The sequence below is a fragment of the Cupressus sempervirens genome, chromosome 7 (genome assembly GCF_028749045.1).
Source record: "Cupressus sempervirens isolate cs-2001-9-10 chromosome 7, ASM2874904v1, whole genome shotgun sequence".
Lineage (NCBI taxonomy): Eukaryota > Viridiplantae > Streptophyta > Pinopsida > Cupressales > Cupressaceae > Cupressus > Cupressus sempervirens.
The window spans coordinates 117135930-117155234 of NC_143124.1; the positions used below are offsets into that span (position 1 = coordinate 117135930).

At 35.7% G+C, this 19305-nt stretch overlaps 1 protein-coding gene and 1 pseudogene across 9 annotated transcripts in view; both read right to left on the reverse strand.

Moving 5' to 3' along the window:
- Positions 1-3382, reverse strand: part of LOC149545781 (protein PLASTID TRANSCRIPTIONALLY ACTIVE 12, chloroplastic-like) — a 139828-nt gene extending 136446 nt beyond the window's left edge. For 5 of the 9 annotated variants that reach the window (XM_089790830.1, XM_089790827.1, XM_089790828.1 and 2 more), the window contains exon 1: positions 3231-3382. The gene's annotated coding sequence lies outside the window, so the exon portion shown is untranslated. Of the gene's footprint in view, positions 1-3101 lie in introns of all 9 variants that reach the window. The other 4 variants (XM_089790831.1, XM_089790824.1, XM_089790825.1 and 1 more) reach the window with 3 other exon arrangements.
- On the reverse strand, positions 1875-15560 carry LOC149545784 (ATP-dependent DNA helicase Q-like 1; annotated as a pseudogene).
- Between the last annotated feature and the right edge of the window lie 3745 nt (positions 15561-19305).

Here is a 19305-nt window from a genome sequence, read left to right on the forward strand (position 1 = left end):
ATCAGAAATTTTTTACTGCATGGGGCAAGATCCTTATGCATTTTCAGAATTATCATGCCTATTGGGCAAGAATAAACAACCCAACATTTTCAGAAATTCAAGCTCTATTGGGCAACAATCTCAACTAAAACAGAATTTAGGGTTGATTAGGAAATCACTTGAACATTTTAGGACTTGAGAGTTTCATTGAGCAAATTGCAAGCATTTCGGAAATTTGATGATTATTGAGCAAGAGTTTTCAGAGAATCTAGCTTTATGGGGCAAAATCAAACATACTGAGTTTAGGAAACTCAGTATTGGGCAAAGTAATAAGGTATTTCGGAATTTTACATTTTTTAGAGAGATCTCAATGGAGGATTTCAGAAATCTTGGGCTCATTGGGTAGTCCATTTCGGGATTCAAGACCTCATTGGGCAAGGTCATGGCAGTTCAGACATAAGGGTTTTGAGCGGCAAGGGAGAACATAAAGTATGACATTCAAGTCACATATTTTATGAGACTTAAAGTTATTTTTATGTATATACAGCCAGGATGTTTGAGAGTGGTTTCCAGCTTGGCCCAACTCTCACTTATATCCCTAACGAGCCAAAGTTGCTGAAATTCATATCTCAGACTTAGAGACATAAAATTGACATTGAAATTAGGACAACTACCTTATTGCCAAGTGAAAGAAGGGGTCCCCATTTGCAATGGCATGATGGTGTGAAAACCTCACAACTGTCTCCTTCCTAATTCGCCCTAGAATTACAATTGAAACAAACTAAGGTTAGGGTTACATCTTACCAAATTAATATTTCTTTAAATAATATGATCCTGTTTTGAATCTTGCAATCATAACATAAGCAACATATATATATATATATATATATATATAAAATTCCAATCATAAGGATTAGGCAAGATCACATCATGTTTACATATTATCCACAATATTGTACAAACACATAAGGGTCTAGAGGAAGAAAAAAGATAGATCCACCCAAAGCAATTTCTATGCTAAGGCCAAGAGTGGATGTCTACAAAAGCCCTCTTTGCTTAGTGGGTTGCTTGTACCTGCTTTCCCTATCAATGTCTCATCCTCCTAAAGATGAGTACCATCATTGTGGAATTGGGCGGAGGTCACAAGGGGGTTTCTCGGTTCTTCTATGTAAGTGACCACTTGTCCCTAGGAACCAATTATGGTCAACTCTAGTGTGATCTACTTGCATAACCTTCTTATAACCCTCCTCTACCCAAGTCCCTTCCTACAAGATGGGGTTTCAAATAGTAAGTGTATCTTATATTTTACCATATACACTTAAGCATTATCTATTATTCATAAGCACGTACATACATATATGGATAGATAGATGGATAGATGTGATTGAGAGGATAAGAGTGTAGAGAAAGGCAGATCTGATATAAAATCAGTCTGATGTATTCTGCCTGACCTGAGAATAGCTCTGATGTATTTTCTGTTAGACCTCTAGAAGTCAAACATAGACCATTTCCTCTATATAGAATGTTCCATTCTTGATTGACCTTCCTTGATTTTAAAGCACTTGTATTCTGATTGTATTTCAATCTGTCTAATGTATCTTTTGTTTGTGGAACTTGACTAATTGGATTTATTGTGGTTCCCTCCATACAAAAATCTTATCCATTTATGAAGTAAGGCATCAAACAACTACCTTTCCATAAATGGACACAACATTTCATAACTTCTCATGATCGCTCCCTTCTTTTATTATTAATCTTTATTTAATTCAGGCTAATCATTAATTCATTGGTTATACTAAGACATTAATGGTAGTCGATGTTACACACATTAATAGCACTGCTACAAAATGATAATGGTTGCTGCTACAGACAGTGATCACTGTCAACATAGACAATTACATCACAGTTTGAAAATAATCCAGTCGCTGTTCATTGATCATGCTTTCTGATTGCTTCTTATCACAGCATTTTCGGCAGCTTGTAAAATCTTGTATCTTACCTTTAAGGAAGTGATCTTTAGTGATTTGCAAGTTCTGGTCACTTGCTCTAAGGTAGTGCATCGTAGTCAGTGGGCTCTTTTCAGGAGCAGTGAGCTCTTTGGCCTTTAGCCTAAAATATTGTATTCAAGTTATTTATATAGTGAATGTTACTCTCACCGTGGTTTTCTCCATATTCGAGTTTCATATAAAAATCAGGCCTTCATGTGTATGTGTGCTCATTGCAATATCTTTCATTGATGAATAGGTGGATAAAGATAAGCAGAAAAAATTTAAGTTTTGTTCCAGACCCTCCACCCTCACCCTAACCCTCTCAGTCTTGCAGTGTGTTCAACGCAGGAAACATCAGAGAATCCTGTTTTATCTTCTCTAGAATCATAATTTTGATGAGTGCCTTAATTTCCTAGTTAATTTCTCATATTAATTCTTAGAACAAAAATAAATATTTCTTCATTTTCATTTAAAATTGAGAAAGAGTTTTAAAGAAAACAAAATACGAGGTTGCGCATGGGACCTCAACCATTCCCAAAGATCAAGGGATGTCACGAAGAAGACCAGAGTTTGAGTCCACGGATGTTAGCTTTGCCATGTTGAGGCAGGCAGCTAAAAGTTTGGCACTCTGCTAAAAGACTCGACATAACTCAAGACCCGAACCAAATTAGCTGTGACAAGGCCAGTAGACTCAAACGAAGAGCCTTGTCTCAATAAAGAAAATGACAGACACAAAAATTAAGCAGAAATACTCGAGTTTAACGACTCCTGCTATTTTATACTCAAGCCTCTCCACAGGTGTAAAACAGAATTGCAGCCTACAAGAATACGACAGAATTACAGTATAAAGGACCTTTTGTTGGTTTTTTGAGCAAATTTGAAGCGATTTTGATTGAGTTTTCCTTTATTTTATCAGGAATTTTTTTCCCTCTTTTAGTAAGTCCGAATCTGAGCCCATTCTCGATACGTAAAAATGTATCCTCTGTCTAACTCATTTTCTGGTGCAATCTGAGTACGACCTTTGCTGAATTATATCATAATGAATATTCATGTAACAATAAAAAAAATTACATTCCTTACTAAAAAGAAAAAGGAAAACAGAAGAGATTTTCAAAATAAGATTTCTGCACATACTCAACGACTCTTTTCTGTAGTGAATTCCCCGTCTGTTTTGGAATAATGTAATATAGCAATTAAATAGATTGCCTGGCTATTACGAAAGTATAAGTAACGATGGTATTTCTCGAGCAAGGAAGTACGCACCATTTCTCATTGTTGGGGTCTGCAAATTTTGAGGTAGAAATTTGCACATTTGGGTGGCTAAAAAGGGATAAGAGTTGCTAACATTCGAAAAACAAAACGCTTCTTAAACCCTTCGATATTGTAATGGCCTAAGGAATCGTTGGGATTGCACTTAATAGGGTATTTCGGTCGCTGCAATATGATTTAGGAATTGGAGTTTAAAAATTTTATTTGGGATTTTAGAATTTGAAATTTAGATTTTTGTTTTTGGAATTTATTTTAAAATTGTTTGTTCAAACACGAAAAATATTTGATTTTTGAAGTTTTTTATTCCAAGTGTGATTGGTTCAAAAAACGAATATAAAAGTTATAATGAGAAAGGTGATTCATACCTTCAATTTGTTCAAGGAACTGTTCATGGTGCTTCCAACTCCATACATGCCAAAAATGTCGATGTCTATTGTAAAATAAAAATTCAAGAAAAAGTTAAAAGAAAGACGAAAGAAATTAGATATGTGCAATACTAGTTATATAATTTAATCCAAACGTATGAGCAATGCAACAATAACAAAATAAATTTTCCCCAATTTAAAAAATAATTAAATTTGTGCAAAAATAGGTGTCTCCAAATGGGCATCTGATTGTCAAACCCAATTAAATTTCACTTTAGTTGAAATCTTCATTTTCAAAAAATGGGTTTTAAAATAGGAATTAAAATGGGAAGTCCAAATAACAAGTATTTTGAGGGGAGATGGAATTCTTGTTTTAAGGGTCAAATAAGGATGTTGAGTCCACATTTTTCTAGATTTCAATTCCCATTTTGCAGATCCAAACAATGGATTAGGAATTTTTGAAAATTCTAAATTCCAATTCCCGCTCAAATCCTCGATCTTTAAATTGAACAATAACATAAGTTAACGTTTAATCTGTTGGATTTGGAAATTGATCTTTAAATTTCTCTCAACCTTAGCCTATAGTTGAGAAAAAATTTAGATCAATTTAAAAGATGTTAAGTAAAGCCTTAAGGACGCAACTTCCTTGTGAGAATCATCAACAGTATTGAAAATAATTTTGTACATGTAACACTACATAGGAAAAAAATAATATGCCAAACATCATTATCAATAAAATTACAATGTATCCCCACACCAGGCAAGGCTTATTTCTAACTCAATTAATGTTTAAAACTAGCTAATAAGTCATTTTGTACAAGATCCCATTATATTCTAACAAACTCACTTCCACAAAAGATTGCTTCAGATTTTCTTGCATGTGATAAAATGGACTACTAATTGGTTGAATCATTGTACATTTTAACTTTTCTGAAATAGTTACTTTGAAATGTAAAATCTTCCAAACAATTAATTATGCATCAAAATTGGCTTTAGTTTTTATTATTTATGCTAATAGTTTTGACCCAAAAAATTCATTAAACCTACATTTCTACTTAGAATTCAATCAAAGCCTTAGGTGTCCCTTTGAAAGAAGTTGAAAATGAACCTTTTTTAAGGGGAAAATTTAACAAAGTAAAACAAAAAATGGTATCATCTATAACCAATATTTTGTAAAAGTTGCAATGGATAGGGGAACATAATTTCGTTGTTGATTATGAAGGTACTAAAGATTGAATAAAAATCAAAAATACTTAGTATTTATTGCTTCGGTTCTTCTTTAATGTAATGTCACTACAACCACCTCATAGTATGAAAATCCCAAAGATCCCCTACATTACAAACTCGTTCTTTGAAGAGGGCATAAGACTACTTTGAACCTTGCTTAAGGAAATATATTGATCTTGATAAAGAATGTGCTTGTTCCACCAAATAAATGAGGTGGAAAAGCTAAATCCATGTTGAAGCAAACGGTTTCTCCATTTTAAGAGTTTGTGTGTCCATTGCCACACTTTTCATGTTGTTTGGAGGGGAAAAGAGGCTTTAATAGAAGGAAGGAAAAAAGGCATTAAGAATTTTGTTCAAGCATCCCACATATTGTAATTTATCTTTGATAGTGGCACTACTAATGTAATTATGTATCATTTTATTCCATGATTCATCCAAATGGATTGCTCTAATAATCCACTTGGTGGTTAAACAAAAATCTTGTGTTCTTAGGTGATGTAGGAAGGTGCATGGAGGGTCCTAAAATAACATGTGGGATAAACTCAACCTACAATCTATCCTTGCTCAAAGTCACACATGGAAACTACACAATTTATAAATGAAACCATAGAGTATACAAGGCCAAATGCAACATATTTTAGGTATAATAAGTTCACTTCACATATAGAATAGCCACAACATGCTCGGTTGTGAGGCCTTCAAGGATGCAATCTTGAACAAAAAAAAATATCCAAAATCAGAGCCTTAGTTTGCATTTTCTAACCTTCCTAATCTTCTCATTGTCTCTTCTTATCTATCTTGTTATCTCTCTACATCTAACCAAGTTTCTTTTATAGCCAGCTATGCCATAAGTCGGCTAGTCAAGCATAAATTATAATTTGATCTTGTCAAAGTCACTGGTGCAAATTCTTTTGGCTCTTTTAGACCGATTAGCCTCTATAATGCTTTTTATAAGATTTTTGTGAAAGTCTTAATTTAAAAAGTTATCAAATTACTTCCAGAGATTATTGCGCCTCAACAATTGGGTTTTGTCCCTAATAGACAAATTTTGGACTCCATCATTAAGGTTCATGAAGTTATTCATTCCCTTGAAGTTGGCAAACAGGAGGGTTTTCTACTCAAACTTGATCTGTCTAAGGCCTATGACAGAGTGGATTGGGGGTTTTTGGATAGAATTCTTGAAGCTTTTGGTTTCAATGCCAAAGTGAGAAAGATTATCTCTCAATTGGTTTCCACCCGTTCCTTTGTGGTCATGGTTAATGGGACCTCCTCTGTAATGCAAGAGCATCCTTGGTGTAAGGGAAATCTTGCATCATCCAAAAATTATTTCTTTTCAGTCTTTTCTATTTTAATAAGGACTAGTAGACAGGGAGGTTGTTATTTCTAAGAGTTTGTTATTTTTTAGTAAGTTTGTCATACGAGCTTGAAATATTCTCATTTTCTACAGGGAGGTTCATTTTAGAGTTGTAAGCCTGCCATAAAAATCTCATTGCTCAAGCATTAGTATTAGAGAAGTTATTGTGGATTTTTGGTGGAAAAAATTGCAAAAAAATCTTCAAGCTCACCGCTGGAGGCCCTAGAGTGCCCAGATGAGGTTCGAAAACTCGATAAAAGGGTGCTAGCACGATTTTGAGCCTGTTGATTAGGAGCTGGCACTTCTAAAAAGTGGTTATAATAGCCAATTGGAGAAAGGATTTGTGAGTTATGGCCTTATAAAGTTGGGTTACCCGAAATTTCTAAAATAATTCTCAAAGATGTATTTGGCTGACTCTATATGTTTTGTTAAGGTCTATCAGCCCTAAGTATTAAGTTTGAGCATCTAGAACCTTCCCGAGCAGTATAAAACTGCCTATTTAATAAGGCCCGAACATTGTTTAGGACAACTCTGGGTGACAGTTCGCAACCTATCTTGCAAATTATTGTACTAAAGGTTCCCATGTGGGTTAGCATATTGTACTTATGAATTATGCAATTTCACATTTGTAGCACAAATAAGAAGTCCATATTTTGTTCATACATTTGTTGTTGTTTCTTTGTTTCTATAATGAGTTTATGGTATTAAGGGGAGCACCCTGCATGACTCTAACTTCTTCAAATCCTCTAGGGGTATTCATCATGGTGATCCTTTATCCCTATCCTCATCATTCTGGCTAAAGGCAGGCTCATAAATTTCAAAAGGAGTAGAGGGGATTTAGTGGGCCTGAAACCTTTTTCTAGTCCCTAGGTTTTTACTCACCAGCAATTCGTGGATGATACCATTTTGTGGGGTGAGGCCTTGGTGAGAGAAGCTAGGATTGTGAAAAGCATCCACAATACTTATTCCAAGGCCTCTAGGCAACTCATCAACTGGGATAATAGTTCAGTGTTCTTCTTCAACACCCCTTTAGGCTGACAGAAGAAAATTGATGGCATTTTGAGTTGTAATATTAGGGCCCTCCCTTCCATTTATTTGGGCCTCCCCTTAGGGACTAAACCTCCTGATAGCTTTTGGGACAATCTCATTAACAAATTCAATAGGAAGCTAGCAGGATGTAAAGGCATCACTCTAAGTCAAGCTAACAAAGTGTTGTTGATTAAATCCACTTTGCAGAACTTACCCACTTATGCTCTTAGCCTCTTCTCTATCCCTTCTAAGGTGGTTGATCATCTGGAAGCTATTTAGAGGAATTTCATGTGGTCATGCACCAATGAGAAAGAAATACCCTCTAGTGGCTTGGGAGAACATCTGCAGATCAAAGAAGAAAGGGGGACTGGGGATTAGAAAGTTGAAATAGTTCAACTGTGCTCTACAAGCGAAACAAATTTGGAGACTTTTCAATACCAATGGTGAATGGAGAGGTATACTAAAGTTAAAGTATGTTGCTAATCTCAATCTCAAATAGTTCATCAGTAGGGACCCTGACCCTAGGAGCTCTAATATCTAGAATGGCCTTTTGAGGATGAAGAGCTTAGCATTTGAGAAAGAAAAATAGCAACTGGGTAATGGTCAAGATATTAATTTTTGGCATGATGACTAGCTTAGATCTAGACCTCTTTGGGACATAGAGCCTTTCAACAGATGGGTTGATGTTTGTATATAAATATTTGTGAGCAGGGTGAGTGACTACAAGATCCACAATGAGTGGATTGATCTAGCTAAGATGTCCCAGGAGCTCAAGCTACTGATGGACATGGTTAGGCATATTCCTTTGTCCCATAACAAAGATTTCATTATCTGGGAGGAGACTGTGAATGGCATTAATACTGTGGCCTCTAGCTATGAGAATTTGCAAAATTTTGGCCCAGCCCTTGTGTGGGCCAAATCTTGGTACCCGGGGCTCATCCCAAAAATTAACATTCTCTTCTGGATTATGCTCCAAAACCATATTCTTATGGTGGACAACCTCACCAAGAGGGTAAATATCATGCCCAATAGATGCATTTTATGCAAAAATCATTGTGAGAGTGTTGAGCATATTTTTATCCATTGTCCTTTCCTCAGAACTATTTGGTCTCTTTTCCTATCTTTTTTCAACGTGTCTTGGTGCTTCCATCCAACATTTTGGGGGTCTTTGAACAATGGCACCTTGGGATGTTAGGGAGTGACACCATGGCTTTGTGGAACTGGACCTTACCCCATGTGTGTTGGGGAGTTTAGAAAGAGCGAAACAACAGAATTTTTAGGGATAAGGAAACAAAGGCAGACATTGTTTTCCATAAATGCCTTAATGCCTTGATGGAAAACTACACCAAAATCAAAGGTCATATCCCCTTTCTCAATACAAAGGGCAGGAACAATAGCATGAGGGATGGATGAAGATGGACTCTTCCACCTGAGGGATGGCATAAGGCTAATTTTGATGGGTGGCCAAGGGCAACCCAGGAAAGGCTGAGGTGGGAGGCATCATCAAAAATGCTTTCGGTAAAGGGATTGTTGTGGTTGCTACCCCCCTTGGAATACAAACTAATCATTATGTGGAGGCTATTGTGACTCACCATACTATTAAACTAGCAAGAGAAATGGGATTGAAATATCTTTGGCTGGAAGGAGATTCAAAAAATACTATTGATTGCTTAAATGAGAAGAATAAGCCAACATGGACAACTGTGAATATCATTGATGAATGCATTCAACATCTCAAGACCCTCAAAAAAAACCTATGGAGCACATGAGTACAGAGAAGCCAATCAAGAGGTAGACAAGTTGGCTAATTGGGCAATCAAGTACAATGAAGTGGCTAAGTGGACGAATGGATATAATTTCCATTAGAAATTATTGAGTTGATCAAAAGGGAAAGGATCCTGGGTAGATTGGGCATCATAAAAAGTCTATTATGATTATTAATGAGTTATAGGGAGTGGTCAAAAATATAATGTGTAAATTTATTATGATTGTTAGTGATTTATGGGGAATGTGTAGAAATGTGATATGGAAGTATGATAGTACTTGTACTTCTCACATCAACAATATCTATCAACTTACTTCAAGGATCAATTTTGGGTAGAAAATTCACAAGGCAAAAAAAAATGAGGAGTGCCAAAGTTGTTCTAGATTCAAAGCCTAGAACCAGAGGACAAAGCCTAGAAGTGGCACATACGTTCCAAGGTGTGGAACATTCTAAAAAAAGGGGTAATCATGAATTTCATTGAACGGCTCCATGGTTGGAAACCTCTGTTACTAGGAGTGTGGTAAAGAGCTGGAATGAGGGAATAGTTAAAATCGATGGGGTAGATTTCATGATGACGAAGGATGTCATATCCATTGTTACTGGCATTCCGATCATGGGAAAGAAATTCTACAGAGACAAAAAAATCTTGGGGCAAGCAGTGGTGGAATTCACAAAGGATCAAGAGGAAAAAAAAGGCGCTAGTGAAGAAAGGAACTCATTATCTTCTGAGCTCCATCAAGCCACTGCAAAGGTTCATGCTATGAGTTATCATCAAATATATCTCCCTCGACACCAGATTTGACTGCCTTTTCACCCACCACTTTGTGTTACTCAACCACTTCAGGTATGGAGTGAAGATTTCTATTCCCTTCTACCTCTACTTTTCTATGAATGTGAAGATTAATGATTATCAAGAGAAGCATACTAGCAATTTGATGCTCCATTAGGGGCTTCTACTATTAATCTATGAATTCTTTAAGGCTGGGGCAATGGGGAAACAAATTAAGAATAGGAAGGAGGGCAAGAAGGGCAGAGGGAACTTCGAAGAATCAGAAGAGGACTATTTGCTCTCTAATATAGAGGACAACCTTGAGATGCATACGGACTTAGAGAGGGATGATTCCCCACAGCATAGCTCTAGTAAAAAAATCACCAAAATCGAAAGGAAGGAGAAAAAAGCTTTTCCTAAACCCAAGTAGGGCCTTGAAACCTCCTTGGACAAGGGCTATAATTAAGGGGCTAAAGGCACGGATACGGGGGAAGAAAGTGCAGAAGGAGAGGAGGATCTTAGAGAAGGGGAGGGTGTGGAGAGGAAGAGTGGCAAGAGAAAAATTACCATCAAAATGCCAACAAACAAAGAGGACAATGTCACAACATCGTGGGGCCAAAAAAGGAAACTCTCTAAGGCCAAGGAGGATATATAGGGGGAGGAGAAGGAGGGGGTGGAAGGGGACCTTAATCAGAGTGAAAGGGAGGAGCAGGAGCAGGGCTACAAGGAATTCAGAACCAACAAATATAGATGCTTAATCACAAGAAAGGATAGGAATGAGGTGTGGAAAATTTTTGACACAAATTCTACTAAAATGGGGATCAATCAAAAGTTGATCGGAACTCTAGTCAAAGAGAATGAAGAGGGTAAGATCCAAATGGAAGAGTTGATCAACCCTACATTGGTGATTTTTAGCAACACCACTAAGGAAAATCCAAAAATGGATGTCCTCAACAATGCCAAAAACAACACAGTGGATAGCTTCTGCACCACCAAGTGGAGTTTTCATGAAATCCAAGAGCTCAAATACAAGGTGAGTGGCTTGGTGTTAGTAAACAGTTTTGTCCTTCAGATAGAAATGCATACAATGACTCAATAGGTTTCAAAAGAAGAACAAAACGAACTAACAAATGGATATATTATCATTCTATTGATAATCTTCCTCTGAATTGAGAGGTACAGCTCCCTCATAAAAGATATACAATGAATGCAATAAATTGATTATGTCTTTAACCTGAAGACACGAAGGGTTTTCTAACATTCATCTATCAATATGGAATAAATGCGATTATCAAAGTAATAAGCTGATTATGAGAGAAAAACCAGAAAACAACCATAAGACTATTCACCAAGTCTTTCACAATACTAGAAGAGAATAGAGAGAATCAAACATAGCCTTTTTGCAAAAGATAGCAACATAGGACTGTATTTGAAATAGGATAGAAAAGACCACAGGATCTTTTTCCATTAGAAAATAAATATTCAGACCTTAAGATCTGACATACAAACATTCCTTTCCATTTCTAACACATAAAAAAATAACGATAGTATTATTTCATCCCTTCTGTTACCATCAAATATAGAGAACAAAAGAAATCAACTCTCTACATTTCCCTCTACAAAATAGAAAATATTCTTCTCCCTATAGCAGTAGTTGTAGAACTCCAACCCTTGGAAAAGAAGAACCCTGTTACAATAGAACTTCCTCTTTTTAAATATTTCAACCTCCCATTGCTAACTGCCCTAACTTCCTTTTCTTTTGAAACTACTCCCCAATGATTTCTTCCCGTGCAATTTTCACAAATGCCTTAGGTTACAATAATAATTAATTCTTTAAAGAATTAATTATTTTAAATTCTTCCACATTTATCTTACCCCCCTTCAACTTACCAATTCACTTGTTTGCCCTTTTTTAATATTAAGTGCAATAACCATTTAGCACTTTACAAAGAATTAATCTTGTCCTTTGTATTTTCTCATTTTCACCCCCCACATCATAAAAATAATTAATTCTTGTTTTAGAATTGACTATGTGAGATATTGACGTTGGTTTAATTTAAATAGATTATTTAATCATTTTGCATTTGATCTTGATAATATTTAATTCTTAAAAGAATCAAATAATATCCAATGCAAAATAATTTTTAAATAATAATTTCTTTTTAAAACTTACCTTGTTTTTACTTCTCACATAGTTGAATGAAGAGGGGAAATACTTAGGGTTCCAAAACCCTAGATAACACTTGGAAAGGGAGAACTATAGATTGAAGAATAGGATAATGGAAGAAGAAAAGAGCATAGACAATAGAGTGGAGGAGGTCAATAATAGGGTCCAAATGATGGAGAGCTCAATGCAAATTATAGTGGAACAAAGCTATAACCAATCTAAGGTTGACCTTTCTATTATGTAATGATCTAGAATCTTTTGTAAGTCATTTTGACAAGTATAAGTAGAGGTATTTGTTTAGTTTAGAACGAAGACTTAGAGAGTCAGAGTAGATATTTCTGAAATTATAAATTTGAAGCTCAATCATGGATCTTGAAGTTGTATTTTATAACTTGTCGTAACCTAGAAGGCCTTACAACTAGGCATGTATGATGTTAACTTAATGAATTAATAAAAGTATTTTGTTTTCTCTCTCCTTGGTGTTGTTCTCTATGTGTTTACTTATGTTGTGTTCTCAGCAAGGTGGTTGGATTGTTAGGTGTGCTTTTGGCCCTAACTATTCATTCCCTCCATGCATCAGGTGGTATCAGAACTTAAGGTTCATCCTTATGGACATTGGATCATGTAAAACCCTAAATGAATTTGGTCGTAGGGTTGCAAATTTGTGGATTTGACCCATAACTTGTAGAGAGTTATGATATTGTAGGAACCTATTTTATAAAGATGGTTTGAAGCTCAGGAAATACTGACACTGTTATTATGGACATGTTGAGACAAATTGTAGCTAGATTAGATGTTGTGGAAACAACCCAAAGGAGAGGAGCATATCTTGATGATGCGAGTGATGATGAAGCAATAACACCAAACCCTACTCCAGAACTTGAGGAAGATCAAGATGAGGAAATACTATTGAGAGTTTATCTAGGGCACATTCAAAGCCTATTGTAGAAGTTGATCCTTATGATGGGAAATTGAACACCAATGTTGTGTTGGATTGGATCTTTGATATGGAGAAGTTCTTTGAATTTGAAAACTCTCATGATAAGAGAAAGGTGAAAATTGTAGTCACTATGTTGAAGGGACATGTCTCACCATTGTGGGAGAATTTGTAAACTGATAGACAAAGGAGAGGAAAGGAGAAGATCAAGACTTGGCTTAAAATGGCGAAAAAAGTGAAGAAGAAGTTGCTTCCTAGTGATCACTATTGTCACCTAAATTTGCACCCTATCAAATTACAAGAAAAACTTCAAAATTTAGGCCAACATTGGGACAACCAAAGGCTGTGGGTAACCTATCAATGGCTGAACCTCCAGATTCTAGGCCGGCTCCTCTATGGAAAATCACCTGATTAATTCTCCTAACACTACTTTTTTGCTGAGAAAAGGGTTAAGGAAGATTGCAAACTTAAAATTAAAACTACTTTCTAAAAGGTGATGCACCAAAGATGTTTATTTAAAGAAAAATTTCGACAAATAATAGCCTTTTACCATCAATATATCGGAAAGCACTAGTAGGCACTCAAAATTTATATTGGCCTACAACAATTATTCACATTAAGGTATTGATTCTCACTCATTAAGGAAATAGAAATTTCACTTAATAAGATGAAAATGAAACAACACAAAAGGTGACCTGCAGACAAAATACACTTCAATGATAGGGTAAAAATTGAGACAAATTAACAAGGAACCCTTGAATTCACAGATTGATCTATAAAATTAGAACATTACACAACACCACAGGAAAAGATTAAGGCTTGAGAATCTTCCCACAATGAACATGTAAAAGCTTATCATATATTCAACTTTTCTCTAAAAAAGTTATAGAAAAATACATAACAATAATCAGGATAGAAATATCACTCAATACTATTTTTTGCATTACTCAGAACTCTCTACAAATGAGTTACCAAACTCCATAAGTACAATGCCCAACTCTTTGGCTCGTATGCAGAAAGATAGCCTCCAAAACAGGGCTTAGAAACTTCCAAAATGAAGTCCCATAATGTTTAAGACTCCATTAACTCATAACTGCCCACCATGACTCATCAAAACTACCTAAAAATGCTCTAACAAGTCATAAAAGAGTCACAAACTAATATGGCAAAGTTAAATCCGACCCCCTATATTCTTTCCATATGTTTCCCAAATGACTTGTAACTTAAAGACCATTATGGGAAAAAGATGACTCATTTGATTTGTTTTGCAATAATAATAATAAAAATCCAATGACTTATAATTACATCATTTAAATAATTTTCTTTTACAGTAATACCTATGCAAAAAAAATGATTAAAATTAAAACCCCCCTTCTTATTATTTTGCATTTTTTTTTTTAAAAGGAAATAATATTAAATATCACATTAATATTATTTCTTATATAAAATGAATCCTATGCAAAAGAAATAAAAGTAGTCCATGAGGTTAACAAACACCTCTTGTCACATTTTGTTTTATGCAAAATAAGGAGAAGGGATAAAAATCCCATGATATATCCACGGACTCCAAAGGCTTGTTCAATTTGGTAAAGGACATAATGTGTTGAAAAAAGCCAAACCTATTTCATTTAGTCATTCTGTAGTTTTCGAATGAGGGTTTCAAGAACTTGGTGTTGAGACCTTGCTGCGGGGTTGATACTGTCTTGTTGGCGGAACTGTTGAGTTTCTTCATGCACAAAGATTTTAAGAAGATCTGAAGGTATGTTTTCTCTATACTCTTGAGATTATAGTACTTTGAAACCCGAGAAGGGTTTATTCGTTGTGTATTACCTTGATGCCATATCTGCTGCATATATAGATTCTAGTTACATTTTTTTGTATTTTGAAACTGGGTTCATCGCTGTAACTTGATATTACAAAACCCAAATTGGGTTTGTTGCTTTCTCTGAGTGAAATCATTGTTTTCCTTCTTTCCATTTTGTGGCTGTGGAAATGTAGTATTTTCATTGTTAAACCCGAATAGGGTTCTTTCCTATGAATATGGATATGACCATTATTGCCTTTCTTGCTAGGGATGACACTAACTCCTGTAACTGATGGATTGTTGTTTCTTTGTTTGTGAGCTGCTTTTTCATGAAAACTGTTTCTCGCAGGGTGTTATGTTCTTTCTCAAAAAATATAATAAAGTGGCTTTCTCCAAATTGTAGCATGCAAACTATCCTACTAAAATCCTTCTTTTGATATAAGGTGATGCACGTTGCTGCAAGGTTGTCTCTACCCACCCTTCTAGATTCTTAATAATCGTGTTGTGGATCACAAACCTAACATTAGCTTTGTCTATGCCCATTCTAAAAGAAATAGTGGCACACACCACTTGCACCTCACCATTATGTCATCTTTTTTGTACTTCCATTCTCCTGCAACTTGAAAGCCCTGCATGGTAGTATACAGTCTTGATCTGGAACTTATCATTTAAGTATTCGCAAACATCCATGCACTCATTTTTTGATAGGCAGTAGATGATTCCACACTGTTGATGAAAACGCTCCCTGATTGTTTTCCCAAGTTGATGTAAAGGGTCGTTATTTTTTCCCAACTACCTGATATGTGAGATTTGGACAATCAAAACTTGTTTCAAGCACATGAGCATGAGGAATTCTCAAAACCTTCAATATGTCCTCCCACACTGCTTGAGTTGCAGTGGCTGTGAGTGCCAAGCTTAGCAACTAAGCTTAGTAATTTGGTCCTAGATGAGAGACAGCAGGGGTGATATTACAATTGTCACACCTGGAGGGAGCACTGCAGGCAGCTGATAGCATAAATTTTTCCACCATAGTAGGAATAATATTTTCCACCCATAGCTACCTCACATGCTCAGTGTTGCATTGGTTGAAATTTTTTCATGACCAAAGACTACAACATTTGCAAGTTCAAAATCATCCAAATGTTGCAACTGTTCGTATGTTAAGCATTTTCTTTTTTCCCTATGTAGAGTGGGTGTTTCTATTTTACCACTAGGACTTTAGAAGCTTCATTTATTTGGAAGTATGTTGAAATGAGGCCCCCCCTTTTTTTTCTTATCTCCATCTCCCTTTGTAGACTCTATGCTTGAACTTTTAGTAGCAAAGTTAACCTCGTTGCAATTAGCTAAAATAGGAACCTCATTATTAGAATGTTGGTTGCATTGTTTTGGGTTTTTTCATTTATCATAACATCATCATAACTGAAATTAGTCTCTATTTTTTTTTCTTTGCTTTCATGATCTGATAGTTGATCATTAAACTTGGACTATAATGATTTGATATTTAAATAACCATAAGGTTTCAAACTTTAAAGTTTGTCCCTTAAATGATTATTCCCAATTTCTCTGTTTTAGCTACAGCATAAGGTTTCATATTCGGTTAACATGTCCCTTAAATATTGTTTGTTGCTTGTTTCCTTTCTCTTCATCTGGAAAAAAAAGTGTTGATTGAGTTGACTTACAGGGTTTGAGCACGAGCTCGTGACACCTATAAACAACTTCATCAACAATTTAGCTTGTCACCTAAATATCAATGTCCCTGCTTTCTGCACATGACACAAACATGTTAGCAATAAAATCACTTGTATACATGGTTTTGATTTTCAGACTCTGATATTACTACTCCATGATTGATTGAGTTCACTGTTCTTGTTCAAATTAGGATCATGGGTAAATGGTACAAGTGTATATGTATATTTTTGCAAAACTAGACATTGCTTAGATCCATATGGATCTAACCTGTACCTTCCTTTCACTTTTTTCATGAGTTGGATGCTCGGGGAATTAGGAAGAACTCAATTTCAGCAAGGCAACCTCGAGAATGCGGACTCAAACCAGCCATATACCCCCAGGCAATGGCTGGTTCCCTTTCTCATACTCTTGCATATTCATTTGTATCATTTATTCTATTTTTTTACATGTTCCTTATTTGCACAAGAATAATGAATACTAGGTTACTCTCATGGCCTTGTGTAAGAGATTTTGATCAATTTTTCATTTAGTACATGTTCTTTAATTCTTCAATGTATAAACTCCAAATTGAAAATTGTCATTGTTTAATACAAATAAAGAATTTTCTCATTTTATCAATGCAATGTACTTTTTTCTGTTTCTATGAACATTGGCAAATGAATGCAATTGATAAACAGTAATGAATGTTAAAGCAAAAATTTTGTAGGTAATGGAATTTTGATAACATTTTTGGTGACTTCCACTGAATGTATGCCTGCTATACACGAGACCAATTGTCTTACAAGTCCATTGGGTTATGGAGTCTGGTTATGCATTCCTAGCACCTAAACCTAACACAAAGAGACTTCTAAAGTTGTTGGTTTAATTTTGAATGTATGCTCGTGAATTTAATAAGACTAGAAATTCTTATTAAATTGACGGGTATGCAGGGTCAGAACTCAAGTATCAACTTTAGGAGTTGAATTGTCATAGTCGAACATTTGGTTGATGTATGTGTGAATGTATGGACTTATGTGAATGTATGTATGCAACGTATGCATGGGTATGCAGATATGTATGGCTGACAGCCATGCATATTTAATGTTAGTGATATCTATGTGTGTGTGTGTGTGTGTGTGTGTATGTTGAATATGTACATGCATTTATGCACACATAACTATGCATGCATGAATAAAATGGCAGATATGACTGCAGAACAACGTAAATCAGCAACTTGACTAAACTAAACTACAAAACAAGACAAGACATAAATTTAAACTAAATTAAATGCAAACACATTTATTGAAAACAAGGGAGACTAACCTAGTATGTACAAAGTAGGACTGAAACTCATACCTCAAAACATGGTTTGAGGTGGATCCTATTGATAGGAATATGTAGCCTCTCCCCATTCATCTTTGATAAATGAAAAGCATTGTGCTCCTTGCACTCCATAATGATGAAGGGACCACTCCACTTTTTGTCAAACTTAGTATGTTGCCCTGGTCTACTTTTCAGAACATCCCACCTCAAGACAACATCACCTTCTTTGAACACTTTGACAGTTGACTTCTTATCAAAACTTCTTTTCATTTGGAGTTGGTGGTATTCCATATCCTTCATTGCTTTGTCCCACATCTCTTCTAACTTCATAAGCTTAGCATATCTGATTACCATTGGCTCTTGAGCCTCTAAAATTTCCAACTAACACACAATCTCCAAAGCTGGAATCTCTACAGATAAGGGTAATCTGGCTTCCTTCCCATAAACCAGCATAAAAGGGGAATTTCCAATTGATCTCTTTGGTGTTATATGATCTGCCTACAATGCAGATTTCAGCTTAGTATGCCAATTCCATTGGTTATCTTCCAATGTTCTCTTAATAACCCTTATCAGCTTCTTATTTGTGGATTCAGCTAAACCATTACCTTGAGGGTAATAGTTTGAGAATGTATTCAAATGAATACCATGCCTGATAGCCCAATCAATGACTCTTAATCCCAAGAATGCCAATGCATTATCGGATATAATTGATTCCGGGACTCCAAACCTGGCTACCAAATCCTCATAAAAATTTAGAACTGATGTTTCATTAGCCTCCTTTAATGCCACTGCCTCTGTCCACCTTGTAAAATAATCAGTAGCAGTAAGGATCCATTTATGTCCTAAACTAGATGGAGACCTAATAGGTCCTGTAAAATCCAATCCCCACTTGACGAAGGGCTGATCCACTTGAATTGGCTAAAGGGGTAAAGCCGACAGCTTGTCTTTTCTAGTAAAAACAACACACTTGGTACATTTTCTAACCCAAGCATGGGCATCCTTAAACAAACTCGACCAATAATAACTAGCCCTTAGGATTTTCCAAGCTATAGTCCTAGGTGCAAAATGTCCTCTTGCTGCTCTGTCATGGAACTCATGCAAAATCTTCTCAACTTGATGAGAAGCTACACACCACAGCAACACACCACTATGATCTTTTCTGAACAGTACACCTTCCAACAGTACAAATGGAATTGACTGCAACCTGAAGTACCTTATTTTAGCTTTATTCATATCAACTGGATATGTTCCATGCTGCAAAAAACTTATCATTTCAGCCATCCAATCACCTTCTAAAACCTCAGCCTCCTGTTGCTGTCCAGTTTGTAGCATCAAAACATTGTTTATCTTAGTTAAAACAGGGCCTTTAGCTAACTGTTCACATAAACCTTTACCTTTGACTAGCTTGGTAATCTTGATATGCACGTCATGTTCCATGACTTTGGTGATCCATCCTGCCCTCTTTTCATTTAAATCCTTTTTTAAGAGAAAATCCTTCACACTAGGATGAGAAACCATAAGATTAATCTTGCTGTTAGACAGTAGAGGTTTAAATTTTTTTAAACTTTTGATAACAGCCAGCACATGCTTCTCCACAAAGGAATAACGCTACTCATAATCATAAAGCCCTTGACTAAAAAAGGTTATTGGCTGCTCAAAGC